The 10,616-nt window shown below is 35.1% G+C and overlaps 1 long non-coding RNA gene across 1 annotated transcript in view; it reads right to left on the minus strand.

Moving 5' to 3' along the window:
• The window catches only part of LOC122491886, a 79,605-nt gene extending 70,774 nt beyond the window's left edge, over positions 1 to 8,831 (minus strand). The window contains exon 1 of the long non-coding RNA XR_006299474.1: positions 8,603 to 8,831. This is a non-coding gene — a long non-coding RNA (uncharacterized LOC122491886). The remainder of the gene's footprint in view (positions 1 to 8,602) is intronic.
• Positions 8,832 to 10,616: the final 1,785 nt, after the last annotated feature.

The following is a 10,616-nucleotide window of genomic DNA, read 5'->3' on the forward strand; positions in this document are numbered from 1 at the left end:
ACTGGATATAGAAGAAATATACTTCGACATAATAAAGGACATGTATAATAAGCCAACGGCCAACATCTTGCTCAAAAAGTTGAAAGCTTTTCCTCCAACATCAAGACAAAAACAAAAGTGACCACTCTCACTATTATTAAACATGGTACTGAAAATCCCAGCCACACCAATCAAGCAAGAAAAAAATAAATAAAAGGCACCCAAATTGAAAAGTAGTAAAGTTGTCTCTGCTGCAAATGGTATGATCTTATATATAAAAAATCCTAACTATTCCACTTGCAGGATACAAAACCAGCATGCACAAATCACTAGCATTCCTATACATGAACAACAAAATATCTGAAAAATAAATGAATTGATCCCATTCACAATAGCATCAAAAACAATAAAATACTTAAAAATTTAAACAAGAACAATGACCTGTACACTGAAAACTAGAAGACATTGATGAAAAAAAAAAATGAAGGCATAAATGAATTGGAAGATATCCCATGTAACGGATTAGAAGAATAAATATTGTTAACATGTTCATATCTACTCAAAGCCATCTGTCGGTTCAAAGAAATTCCTAACAAAATTCTAGCAGCATTTTTCACAGAAATAGAAAAACAATCCAAAAATCTTTATGGAATCACTTAGGGCTCCAGACAGCCAAAGCAATCCTAAGAGTGATGACTGAAGCTGGGAGCATCACACTTTCTGATTTCAAATTTTATTACAAAACTATAATAATCCAGACAGTATGACATTGGCATAAAAACAGATACATAGATTAATGGAACAAAATCAAGAGCCCAGAAATAGACCCTCACATGTACAAACAACTAATATTTGACAAAAGAAGGCAAGAATACTCAATGGGGAAAGGACTCTTTCTTCAATAAATGGTATTGAGAAAACTGGATAATCACATACAGAAGAATGAAACTGGACCCCTATTTTATACCATTCACAAAAAATTAATTCAAAATGGATTAAAGACTTAAACATAATACCTGAACCTCTGAGAAGAAAACATAAGGAAAGCTCTTTGACATTGTCTTGGCAATAATTTTTTTTTGGATATGACACTAAAAGCACAAGTAACAAAAGCAAAAATAAATAAATGAGATTACATCAAACTAAAAAACTTCTGCATAACAAAAGAAACAACAAAATGAAAAGGCAACCTAATGAATAAAATGAGATATTTGCAAATTATATATTTGATAAAGGATTATATTCAAATTATATAAAAAACTCATGTGATATTATTTACTGAACAGTTAAAAAAGCAAACATGATTTAAAATGTGCAAAATTAATGAACAATTTTTCCAAAGAAGACATACAAATGGCCAAAAAGTACATGAAAAGATGTTCAACATCACTAATCATCAGGGAAATGGATATCACAACCACAACATACAACTGCACACCTATTCGAATGGCTTTTATAAAAGAGAGAGAAAGAGAACAAGCAAGGATGGGAAGAAAAGGAAATCCTTGTGCACTATCAGTAGGAATGTGAATTGGTACAGCCAGCCTAAAAAAATAGTGTGGAGGTTTCTTTAAATATTAAAAATAGAACTGCATGATATAGTAATTTCACTTCTAGATATGTATCCAAAGGAAATGAAATCAGGATCCCAAAGATATATATGCACTCCCATGTTCTCATAGCATTATTTGTAATAGCCAATAAGGAAACAACCTAAGTGCCTACCTGTAGGTGAATGGATGAAGATGTGGTGTGTATATATCGGATATGTATACACTCATACATACATACATACACACATATAGTGGAATATTACTCAGCCATGAAACTGAAGAAAATCCTGCCATATGACAACATGGATGGAACTTGAGGGTATTATGCTAAGTGAGTCACACAGAGAAAGACAAATACTGTATGATATCATTTATAAGTGAAATCTTAAAAACATGAACTAATGTAAATAGAGAGTAGAATGGTGGTTGCCAGGGACTAGAGAAAATGGGGAGATATCTGTCAAAGGATCTAAACTTCCAGTAATACAATAAATAAGTTCTGGGGTTCTAATGTACAACACAGGAATCATAATTGACAATACTGAATTATATACTTGAAAGAGACTAAGAGAGTAGGTCTTAATTGTTCTTATCACAAAAAAGAAATGGTAATTACGTGAAGGGTTAACTAACACTACTGTGGTAGTCATTTTGTAGTGTGTGTCAGATCATCACAATATACACTTTATTCTTTTTAATTTTATTTTTTCATTCTTTATTTTTAGAGGGGGAAGGGACAGAGGGAGAGGGAGAGAAGATATCTTAGGCAGGCTCCACACTCATTTTCAGAGCCCAATATGGGCTTTGATCCCACAACCCTGGGATCATGACCTCAGCCAAAATCAAGAGTTGGCTGCTGAATTGACTGAGCCACCCACATGCTCCTACAATTTAAACTTACACAATATTTTATTTCAGTGATATCTCAATAGACCTGAAATTATAACTTTTAAAAAACTGGTTTGTAATCAAGGAGGCAAACACTTCTGTACATATGCTGCTATTAAAAAGCAAAATCAGGGGTGCCTGGATGGCTCAGTCTGTTGAGTGTCCGACTTCAGCTCAGGTCATGATCTCACGGTTCATGAGTTCGAGCCCCACATCGGGCTCTATGCTGACAGCTCAGAGCCTGGAGCCTGCTTCCAATTCTGTGTCTCCCTCTCTCTAGGTCCCTCTCCCCCTCATGCTCTCTCTTTCTCTCAAAAATAAATAAATGTTAAAAAAATTTTTTTAAGTAAAATCATTATTTTAAGCAAATATGGAAGAGTATATCATTATACAATAAAAATATAATCTGTGTATTCATGCTTTTGTCAACAAGTCATATTAATTTGAAACTATAAAGAAAAGATCTTTTCTCTACAAAGTATTTATCAGTGCACCTGGGTGGCTCAGTCAGTTAGGCGTCTGACTTCAGCTCGGGTCATGATCTCGCAGTTCGTGGGTTTGAGCCCTGCGTTGGGCTCTGTGCTAACAGCTCAGAGCCTAAAACCCGCTTTTGGATTCCATGTCTCCCTCTTTCTCTGTCACTCCCCCACTAGCACTCTGTCTCTCTCTCTCTCAAAAATAAATAAACACTTTTAAAAAAGTATTTATATATACTTCGATGCAGCAATCACTGTGTTCACTGAAGTCATCTTTAAGAACAGTAATTCCATTCTTTCAGAAAAAATAAGACTAAATTTAGGAGGATTATGTGACTAGAGAGGATTCACACCGGGGATTCATGGAATTTTATGAAACTCCCTTTCTAGGAGTCTCACTTTGTGGTTCTATCATTTCCAAGAGATAGGGTAAAAAAGTTTGGTATTTCTTAATAAACTTGTCACCATACAAATTGTTACTAAAGTTTAAGGGCTATTTTTCTTCTATTTCTTTATTTTGGCTTCTCTGAACTATCTTATGATTTTAGGAATTGCATATACTTCTACCATACTATGAACAATGGTCATCTATATATATAATCAAGATGGAGAATTCTCCTGAGGAACTGAACTATTAAAAACCATAAAGTGTTCACATCTAATTTCTCCAGGTATATTCACTACAGTAAGAAATACAACACTATTTGTAGAAAATAAATAGAAAAATGCTTTATTGTACTGTGGCCACATGAATAATATATGACATTTTAACTGAGAAGTTACATTTCTTAAATCATTAACCTGTTGGTGGCTTGTTTTTTTGCTTTTCTTTTTTTTCTTTTTCTTTTTTTTTAGTTCATGTCAATATGCAGTACATTTACTTCTCTGGGGATGTTTTGTTTTCTCTTTCGTGCTCTACAGGTCTCCATTTAAACCAAAGTTTACCAACAGACCATTAGAGTTGTTTATCAAAAGCATCCCTTTTTTATTAGTATTTGTGAGTAGTGCCCTTTAATGTAAAGTGAACAGAATACACATTAACCAAGTTATAGATCTTCATTCAGTGATTACATATATTTGTATATAGGTATATATTTCCACATGCAATATATGAAATCTAAATGTGATATTTTTATTCCCATTTTACATAACTTTCATTCTAATACCAATTTGAAATCATGTATTTTTAAATATTACATAAAGACTCAAAGGTTAGTTTAAAATTAACTGTTTCTCTATCTTGCCTTCCTCTCCCCAAAAAAGCAATGGGAAAAAGAAGGGTTAGCATTCATCACTAATGTTAAAGAGATACAAGACAAATGAATAAAACAAAGTGTGAAGAAAATGGCCAAACTAAAATGTAATATATTGATTAGAATCTCTTAAGATTTCGTCATTAATGCACACGTATGGCTACATTTTCATATTTACCTAACAAAAAAATATTGGTCCCCCAAGAACTTGGAAAGAAATAAGATTTTCATCAAGAATTAAAATTCAAGAGGAACACATAATAAGTCTTCTCAAAGAGGTAGGATGATTCTCAGGCAAGGTTTAAGTGACTTTATAATAATCTAATGGATAGTGTTACTATAGCACAAGGAAGAATGGGTGAATGCCAGGCTGGTTAATCTAGAAGCAAAGAGAAAAACAGAAGCTGTGCCCATCTGTAGTAGGTCATTTCCAAAATGGTCCCTGATAACTCCTGTGTCCTGGTATTCAAATCCTTACTTGATCCCTCCCATACTGTAACAGCAGTCATTGGTCAGAATGACTAACAGAAAATGGCGGCAATGATAGTATGTCTTCTCCAAGACTAATTTCTAAAAGACTGAGGTTTCTGTCTTGCTTGCGACATCTCTCTCAATTCCTTGAATCTGGGGAATTCATGTCATATGCAACTCTATGGTGACAACTATGTGGTGAGGAACTGAAGCCCCCTTAAGCCAGTTAAGTGAACTGAAAAATAGATCCTCTAGCCCCATTCACATCCTCACAGAATGCAGCCTGGGCTGTATGTAGCTTGACCCCTGAGACTTTAAGTCAGGACCACTCAGCAAAACCAATCCCATATTTCTTGACCCTCAGCAAGTGTATGAGATAATAAATACGTTCATTGTTTCAAGCTGCTATGTTTTGGGAGTAACTTTTGTGCAGCTATGGATAACACAACATCGAAGCACAGCAAGAGAGAGAGATTGGGCACTAAATTTTGATTTTCAGAATCACTAAGTTTTTCCCTTAATGAATATGAAAGCAAAGACTTTCCACCAATAACTCCCAAGACATATCTGAGATGAATGACTCCATGTGACCTACTTGTATCCTGCAACTTAGCCTGCCGTTAAGCAATCCATGCATATAATTCCTCTTTTCCTGGTGTAATATTCACCACAGAACCCTCTAACTAACTTGAGCTACCAAGAAGTTCAACTACAAAGAGAAACTGCACTGATGATGCTGGCATGAGTATTCAAATCACTAGGAAAGCTACTGTCCCTTCTAAGTTACATTAGCAATCTGATTGGAAATATTTGCGTTGAAAGACCAGTCAATATGATTCTGCCATTGACAGAGTGCTATGAAACTTGGGATTCCTAGCCCACAACAACTGAGAGCCAAACTATCAAAGCACAAAAGTTGGTGTATTCACAAAAGTGGTATCTCCTTGAGGGGATAACCATAATCCTTCTGCAGATGACACTTCTCTTGAAACCATCATGGCTCTGTGAGAGTACCTCATGTCTTCATAGCAACACGACAAAAGAAATTCCCTGTCTCTGAAATCAAGCAAGAATTCCATGCAGGTTCCAGGAGGAAAGGGATATTGTCTTACGCACTCATTGGTATATCCTTTGCCTGGCACAGCAGGTCCTCAATAAATGTTTGTTGAATAAACATAAACTTAAATACTAGTCAGACATTCTTCTGTGTTTCACACTCATTCCTCACAGAAGCCATTGTCTATCTTTCCTAATTTCCTCATATGTCCAAGAATGCAACACCTCCTATTATCAAATGACTTCTCTCCTAGTTCACCACTAAAATATATAAATTCTCAAAAGGGAAGATCTCTTAACTTCCTGCCACAAAATTTATACCAATTTGTATCAACATTAATACTAACATATCCTAAAGACCATTCCATATTCACACATACACATGCACCTCATTTGGTTAAACTGGTAGATTCTTGACTTGTTCCTAATTCTAGTGGAAAATTTTCTAATATGTCACTATTTGTCACAATACGGACTAGGCTTTGTGGATGTAATTGTAAAGGAATTGTATTTCCAGCTCTCTTCTACTGATAATTATTATCAAAAAATAGATGCTTCACAAATTATTTAACATTGGTTCTAGGTGTTAGAATAACATTCTAGTTAATAAATGTATAGGTCAAATGATATATATATATTTTTTTTAATTATGAAAGATATTGCCCTACTACTCTCAAGAAAGTTCTACCACCTTACAATATTGCCACTATTCTATGGTAGTATCTATATACACACCTACTAGATATAAAGTTTTGGCCAATCTATTAAGGGAAAATTGGTTTTTGCATGCACTTTTTATTTTGTATACTGTCCAATTAAATGTGAGACTGACTACTCATTTTTGTATGTATAATCCATTTTGAATATTTTTCCAGTAAGATGCCTGTTTCAGGTTTTAAAAAAAATTGTTCTGTTCATCTTGTATTTATTGATTGGTGTAAATTCATTTTACAAAACTAAATGTTTTAATTTTAATAATTCTTTGTCATTGCTATATGACACAAGTATATTATATCCCTTATTTTTTGCTAGTTTTATTACATATTTAATATGTATAAACTTATATATGTAACGTAAGTAAATTTATGAAAGCATAAAGTTATAAAGTATATGAATAAAATGGGCAATTAACTTCATAATTACTTTGCATCTACCTGTGACATCTGTAAAACAATTGGGGAAAAATTGACTGCTGGGTTTTCCTATTCATTCAAGGTACATAGCCTTTGACTTCTTTTATATCTTACATTTACGCTCATGCCTGTTTGGATGGATACTGTTGTCAATGTATCATTTTTTAAAAATTCTACATTCCGGTTTGGTTTTTAATTGATTTAATTTCTTGCTAAATTCACTGCCTAAATCTAGTGGTTTATATTTTTTTAGGATTTTTCTATTCTTCACATCATTCTCTGGGTGAATTATAGCTTTATTTCTTCTATTCTAAGCTTTATATCTTTCTTCTTGCTTCATTACAATGGCCATGATATGATATCTGGGATAGTGATGAATAAATATGGTAAGTGCCAGTCTCTGAGGAAAAAATTTTAATATTTATAACCAATTAATATGCCATATACTCTATTTTTGTAGATACTTTTAAAGTAATTTTAAGCTTACTCTTTGCTTACAAATAACTTATTTTTTATCATAAAGAAATGTTATAATTTACCAAATGCTATTTCTACATCTATTGAAAAATTACACAATTTTCTTCCTTATTTTGTTACTGTGGGAAGTTATACTGGCTGATTTTAAAATGTTAAAGCAATCTCAAATTTCCTGTCTAACACCAAATTGTTCCCAAAGTCTCATCTTTTTATACACTGCTTGATAAATTTGATAATAATTTGCTTTGAATCATCACATCCTTGTTCATGAGAGTCATCAGTTTATAGATTTTTTTTTTGAAATTTCTGTCCAGCTTCTGTTATTAATCTATGCACTAACCAAGGTAGGAAAATTTCTTTTTCATTCTCTATTCTCTTTAACATTATCTATTTTACAAAAGTATCGTAAGTTCAACAGTAAATCATTTAGACCTATTTTTTTTTTATGCAGGGAAAGGTGTATGTATGTGAAGATTGTTAATCATGCATCCAATATATTTGGTAGATATAAGACTATTCAGATTTTCTATTTCCTCTTGTATTGGTTTTGGTGAATTTTGCTTTTAAAGGAAATTGTCCATTTAATTTACATTGTGAAATTCAGTAGCAGGTATGTGTTCATAATGTCAACTTTATTATCTTTTAAAATTCCTGCAAAAATTATATTGTTTCCTTTTTCATTTCTGAACTTTGTACATTTTATTTTTTCCTTCTCTGGTCAGAGGTTTGATTCATTATTTAATGATTTCAACAATACCACACTTTTGACTTGGTTGATTATCTCAATTATATGTTTACTTTTTATTATTTTTTCTTACTTTATTATTTTGTTAATTTAGATTACATTTGTTTTTCTTCTAATTTCTTGAGATATGTATTAGAAATTGATTTTCAGGGGTGCCTGGGTGGCTCAGTCAGTTAAGCTATGGACTTCTGCTCAGGTCATGATCTCACAGTTTGTGAGTTTGAGCCCAGCATCTGCTGTTTGAGTTTTTGAACCTGCTTCAGATTCTCTGTTCCTCTCTCTCTCTCTCTCTCTGCCCCTCCTCCGCTGGCTCTCTCAAAATAAATAAGCATTTTTTAATTGATTTTCAGCCTTTATTTTTTTCCTAATGGATGTACCAAATATATCATGTTTCTACTTAGATGCAGAAAACCACAAGAGAACATCACTTCACACAGTGAGGAAAATCCAAATAATCCCCCAAATCTTTTTTTTTTTTTTAGCCAGAGAGCTGAAGTCAAAAGGCAACCAGATGAACTGAATTTCAAAAAGGTGTGTACTCCTGAGGAGCTAGAGACACAAACTGTTTTACCTTTTAAACAGCACTGGAGGGAGACGCGGCAGCCACAAGGGAGTAAGAAGAAAAGTAACAATTTCACAAACCCATCACTAGCTGGAAAAGCGTGGAATTCATGGAATTCATGCGAGCCCCAGACAGAAACGGAGCCTGCACTCATTCAGATCGCTTTTCCCTGGCTCTAAACCCTGCGCTCCTGGGCGCAGAGCAGGACATCTCTGGGACTGTCTTTCCGGCCGGCGTAAAACCCCGCCCACTTCCTGGAGCCGGCTCTCGAAGGAAGCGAAAGCCTTCCGCTGCGCCTGGAGAAGCAGGGAGCGCCCTCACCGCTAGGGTTCCAGTAAATATCAACTGACTCTGATGGAGGGGTGGAAGCAAAAGGTGTCCGCCCCCTTGGGATGGAATGGCCAGGCTGTAGCCCTTGCTTTAGGTAAAGGGAAACCGCTGCTGAAAAGCCGAGAGGTAAAAGCTGCCTGCACTTACGTGGGAGACAGGAATGCCCACCTGCCCGCACCCAAAGACCCGAACAGAGAAACACAGCAATCCCTCTCACAACCGCCACCCAGGCCGAGGTATCTGCTGCTGCTGCTGCTGCTGCTGCTGAGAGAGCAGGAAAGTGGCACCAACTGCCTCAGAAGGCAGGAAACCGGATTGAGCGCGGAATCCGAGTCGTGCACTGCTCTGATACAAAGCACAGGTGTGCTATCCCTGGGGGAGCCCAGGGAGCTCTCGCAAGCAGGCTTACAGCGACGTTTAGAGAATAGTGTTTATATTACAAAATTAGAAAGGTCCTAAATCGGTTAATTCAGCTTCCTCCTAAAACACACGCAACTAGAGAAAGAAGGACAAATGAAGCCCAAAGCAAGAAAAGAGGAAGTAATAAAGATAGCAGAAATCAATGAAATCGTAAACAAGTGAGAAAAAAAAAAACACAGAGAAAACTCAATGAAATTCAAAGTTGGTTCTTTGAAGAGATCAATAAAATCGATAAATCTCTAGTCAGAGAAACCAGGAAAAAAGGAGAGAAGACACTATTACTATTTGTAGGAGTAAAAGCAGGGGAGGGTCCCTGCAACTCCTACAGACATTAAAGGATAATATGATAATGTTAAACACAGCTGTATGCAAATAAATTCTCTGAAAGACACAATCTGGCAAAGCTCACTCAAGAAATAGACAAATAGAATAACCCTATGTCGGTTCACGAAATTGAGTGTGGAGTGAAAAATCTTCCCACCAACAAAAGTCCATGCCCTGATGCCTGCCTTGTGAATTTATGGAAGGAATACTAATTCTACACAAAATTTTCCATAAAACAGAAGAGGAGGGCACACTTCCCAACTCATTTTTTAAAATTTTTTAATGTTTATTTATTCTTGAGAGAGAGAGAGAGAGAGACAGAGCATGAGCAGGGGTGGGTCAGAGAGAGGGAGATACAGATTCCCAAGCAGGCTCCAGGCTGTCAACACAGAGCCGGACACAGGGCTTGAACCCACAAACTGCAAGATCATGACCTGAGGTGAAGTGGGATGCTTAACCAACTGGGCCACCCAGGCACCCCTCTTCCCTACTCATTTTAAGATGCTAGCATTATCCTGACACCAAATAGGAAAATACTGTAAGAAAACAATAGATCAATATCCCTTATAAACATAAATGCAAAAATCCTTAATAAAACACTAGCAAAACAAATTCAGCATTTATAAAAAGAATTATACATTATGATCAAGTAGGATTTATTCCAGCAGCACAAGAGTACTTAAGTGAAATTTATAGAATTAAATATCTACACCACAAAAAAAGAAAAATCTCAAAATGACCTCATAAACTATTAAAAACTAGGGGGTAAAAGGAGGAAATGAAACTCAAAGTAAGTAGAAAGGAATCATAAGCATAAGACCACAAACACAGAAAGAAAACAAAAAAATCAATAGAGAAAAGTCAGTAAAAGTAAAAGCTTATTCTTTGAATATCAATAAACTGATAAACTTCTAGCCAAACTAACTGGAAAAAAAAAGGGGGGAGAGAA

Source organism: Prionailurus bengalensis, chromosome C2 (genome assembly GCF_016509475.1).
Source record: "Prionailurus bengalensis isolate Pbe53 chromosome C2, Fcat_Pben_1.1_paternal_pri, whole genome shotgun sequence".
In the NCBI taxonomy this organism is placed as follows: domain Eukaryota; kingdom Metazoa; phylum Chordata; class Mammalia; order Carnivora; family Felidae; genus Prionailurus; species Prionailurus bengalensis.